The following is a 4,742-nucleotide window of genomic DNA, read 5'->3' as shown; positions in this document are numbered from 1 at the left end:
CCTGCCAAGGTAAAACTGGAGTCAATGACCTCTTGGCACTTTTTTGCAGGTCCATGCACAGGCACCCACACATTTGTGGCATCCTGAGGGCCTCACTTTCAGAGCCTTGTCGTTACACAGCTGTGTAACTCTTTAGTAGGAGCACTCACTCAGGCTCCTCCAGGACCCTGCTCACACCTGCTCTTGTAAACCAGTGTCCGGTTTGACTCCAGTCATATCCTTGCTTGCTAAGGTGGGATTGGTCTCTTCTCCCAGGCAACCAGCACCAGAACAAGAGGACACAGTCTCAAGCTGTGCCAGGGGAGGTTTAGGCTGGATGTTAGGAAGAAATTCTTCCCATCAAGAGAGATTGGCCATTGGAATGTGCTGCCCAGGGAGGTGATGGAGTCACCATCACTGGAGGTGTTTAGGAAGAGACTGGATAGGATGCTTGGTGCCATGGTTTAGCTGATTAGATGGTGTTGGGTGATAGGTTGGACTCGATGATCTCAAAGGTCTTTTCCAACCTGGTTAATTCTATCCTATCCTATCCTATCCTATCCTATCCTATCCTATCCTATCCTATCCTATCCTATCCTATCCTATCCTATCCTGTCCTGTCCTGTCCTGTCCTGTCCTGTCCTATCCTATAGAAGCAGTAATACAAAAGTGATCCTTGTGAAAGGATGCCTCTCTTCCTTCTGTCCAAAGTGTGGCACAGGAAAGAAATTTAAGATTTGGGTTTCTTAACAGAAGCCTCTAAAGCTAACTTGCACACAGGAAAGACAGCTGCAAGAAGGGAGCACAACCCTCCTGCTTCCAATTGATGTCAACTACATGTCTGAAGAAAGGTTTGCTTTACCTTCCTTCCAAAGGTCAGATTAACTAGAAAAAGGGAGGTTTCAGTTTCTTAAATGAAGTTTCTTAGCAAGGTGCTTCAAAGAGTCTACTTTCCTGTTCTGCTCTCTAAGTCTCAGCTCCCCTCTCCACTTTCCTATGGATTGTTACCCTTATCAGAACTGTGCTTACTTTGAGTTCTTTCTTTCCTGGGTTCCTTGCTAGAAGCTGGAGAGATGGCACATTGTAAACAACAAAATCTCTGCTGTCAAGAGCCAGGTTTGCAACCTTGAGTTTTGTGTGTGCAGAGATTTAGAAAGGAAAAAAAGAGACCAATGGGTTATGAGCTCTGTAAAAAAGAAGAGGGAAATACTGTCTTGTATTTGTATTCTGTTTCTCCTTTTCTTTTTTTGTGGACATAGAAAGAGGGCTTTATGTTCTTTTCCTGACCTCAGGGGCCTTCTCTTTTTAATAAGAACACTGCAATGTTCATACAATTCCCAGGCACTAAGGGAAGGTATTATTAATATCTGTATCTGCAGGTATTTTTCCTCAAAATTTTGTATCACAGAATCCTAGAATGGCTCAGGTTGGAAGGGACCTCGGAGGTCATCTCCTCCAGCCTCCCCACCATGGGCAGGGACACCTCTCAATTAGACACAGCTGCTCAAAGCCTCATCCAACCTGGCCTTCAACACCCTCAGGGAGGAGGCAGCCACAGCCTCCCTGGGCAGCCTATTCCAGAGTCTCAGCACCCTCCTGCTGAAGAACTTCTTCCTCAGCTCCAGTCTAACCCTGCTCTCCCTCAGCTTCAAACCATTCCCCCTTGTCTTGTCTCTAGACACCCTCATGAAAACTCTCTGCAGCCTTCCTGTAGGATCCCTTCAGCTATTGGAAGGCAGCTCTAAGGTGCCCCTGGAGTCTTCTCTTCTCCAGGCTTAACACCCCCAGCTCCCTCAGCCTATCCTCATAGCAGAGGTGCTCCAGCCCTTGGATCATCTTTTTGGTCTCCTCTGGACTCACTCCAATAGCTTGTGATGGGCACACCAGAACTGGACACAGCATTGGGAAGCGGGGTCTCTGCAGAGCAAGGGCAAAGGGACAGAATCCCCTCTTTCTCTCTAACATATGTGGTTATCATATAACTGTAGTTACAGTTATGCATCTATGTGTCTATGTATCTCATAGGGCAGGCTGCTAAAATGCTCTGCATTGGTATTTCTAGCTCTACATCTATGCTGTGCTCAGAAGTGTGAAAAAAAACAAACACCCAAACCCCACCAGATATTGCTCTGGTCTGGCAGAACAATCAGTGTGGTGTTAATGCAGGACTCCCTCATTCAGTCATTTTGAAGAGGTTCTCAAACCATTTCTTCCAGCAGTTTCATTAATTAATCCTTTTGTCTAATGGATGGCAACAGAGCCTCCAGCCCCCCTACACAGAGCCTGCAATTCTAATGCCACGTTCAACTTGTGCAGTTCAACCAGTGGGAGGCAAGTGTAATCTAGAATGGTCCAGATCTGCAAGTAATGCTGCAGGTATTTCAGAGGCATGGATGAGCCAAAGGAAGATGAATGGCATCTGGCAGCAGGACAGAAACTCCTCTGCACAGGCACAGCCATCTTTAGGCTTTGTGTTATTTATTACTGTGAGGGAGACAATGAGTGGAGTAGAAACCCCCGTGAGGAGTGTAATGTGGTAACCATTTGCAAACATCATAATGTGCCTCCTGAATTGCAAGGCACTTGACAGAGAGAGCTTGACATTTTCATTAGAGGGGCTGTCAGGAACAATCTGGGAGAAGAGGCTTATTGGAAAGTGCCTACTTACCTTGGGTGATCTAACCATCTATAGTAGTGGGGTCAAGTCATTTTTAATGATACAGCCTTTAATCATCTATCAATTACTAGTTGTAATTACAGCTGAGCTGCTGAAATGTATGGAGAGCTTCCTGGGGACAGAACAAACAACTCCAGCTCTGCACAGACACAGCAATTCCCTTTCTCTCAAAAGCTTTCCCTGGATGAACTGGCTGTGGAAAAAAAACCAGGTGTTGGTTTTTCTGCTGTACAGCTACTTTAATTTGCCCTTCAAAAAACCTCTCTAGCTAGCTCCAGTAACAGTCTGGAGGCAGACTTTCTTGGTGTTTGAGGTTTAACAAAGCCAAGTGCTGGGTCCTGCACTTGGGTCACAGCAGCCCCACACAACACTCCAAGCTTGGGGCGCAGTGGCTGGAAAGCTGCTCAGCAGAAAATGGCCTGGGGGTACTGGCTGACAGCCATCTGAACATGAGCCAGCAGTGTGCCCAGGTGGCCTAGAAGGCCAGCAGCAGCCTGGCCTGGATTGGCAATAGTCTGGTCAGCAGGCCCAGCTGCAGTTCTACCTTGATTTTATACAAGTTTGCTGTGATCCCTGAGGGCCACTGGGTCTCGTTGCCTCTCAGCAGCTCTGTTTTTCTGTGGATGGGGTAGCTTCAGAGGGGTTCTCTGTTAACAGCACAGCCAGAGCTTTACTGAGCCTGCAGGCTGCTCCTGCAGGAGTCCAGCTGTTTATAAAAGAGCAAGTAAATCAAACCCCAGTGTACTTCACACCAAATGAAAGCTGCTTTTTTTCCCCTCCTTTAAACCCATTTCTCTCTGTGTAAGACTCCTCAGTCTAAACCAAAGATGCATAGAATGACCCTGCAAATCAAATCAGTGTAATGCAGGGAATGAAATGAATCTGTCAGGCCCTGGCTTTGTTTGTCACTTACCATCCCTGTAGTTTCTTTTCATCTTCAATTTTTGCTCCCCTTCTTTATTTGCTATAAAGAGTTTTATTTAGAAATAGAGGGAGGATTTTATGCCTCCATTATTCAATGATGGACTTTTATCCCTGAGGGGACAAAATGGGCAAGAAGGATTCTGATGGCAGAATGAAGTGCATTAAGGATTAAAAAAAGGTCCTAAACGTGGCTGAGAGTTGATGACCTGATCTGCATAACTCTGGGTTTAATATCAGTGACTTCTTTCCTGCTCCATGACTAAGTTTTGGGTTGTTTTCAAATTTAATTGCTTGTGTATTCATTTTCACCATTCTGGAGCCAGCATCCCTGTGAGATCTAATTTAAGGACTTCTATTTCCTCTTTGGAAAATGAGAGACTATTTCACAAAAAGCAGGGGGGGTGGAAATCAAGAACAATGGCATCTTGGAAATAACATCCATTATTATTTTTCTTAGGAGGGAGTCTTGTCTTTACAGTGGATTTGCCTGGAAGCACTTGTTGGACTCTCCCAGAGAGCACAAAAGGCCAGAAGAGGCGCCCTGGCATTGCTCAAGTTTGCCCCAGTAGACCTGAGGTCTAAGGAGTACCAATGTGATTGGGCTGGGAAAAGGGAGTTTTACTTGGCTCCACCTCCTCCCTGGCTGCTCCTGGCACAACTTAAGGCCATTTCCTCTTGTCCTATCACTGTTTGGAGTAGAGTAGAGTAGAATAGAATAGAATTAACCAGGTTGGAAAAGACCTTTGAGATCATCGAGTCCAACCTATCACCCAACAACATCTAATCAACTAAACCATGGTACCAAGTGCCTCATCCAGGCTCTTCCTAAACACCTCCAGTGATAGTGACTCCACCACCTCCCTGGGCAGCACATTCCAATGGGCAATCTCTCTTGCTGGGAAGAGCTTCTTCCTAACATCCAGCCTGAGTAGCTGTTGCTTTTCTTCTGCTGATGATCATTTTTACATCCACATACCAAAGAGGCATTTAACATCTGTCTGTGCCTACAGGAAGACAATTTGCTGGCACTATTGAGAAATACTTCAGGTAATGTTGGACACAGAAAGAGGCAATAGGAAAGGGAGTCAGACCTGTAATGCTAACAGGTTCCTCAAAAATACCCTCACTGATGCTGGGCAAAGGAAAGCTGAGGGGTTTTATC

This window comes from Melanerpes formicivorus, unplaced genomic scaffold, assembly GCF_026170545.1.
Source record: "Melanerpes formicivorus ecotype bairdi unplaced genomic scaffold, bMelFor1.0.p_v2 SCAF_24, whole genome shotgun sequence".
In the NCBI taxonomy this organism is placed as follows: domain Eukaryota; kingdom Metazoa; phylum Chordata; class Aves; order Piciformes; family Picidae; genus Melanerpes; species Melanerpes formicivorus.
Note: the sequence above shows the minus strand (reverse complement) of the source record.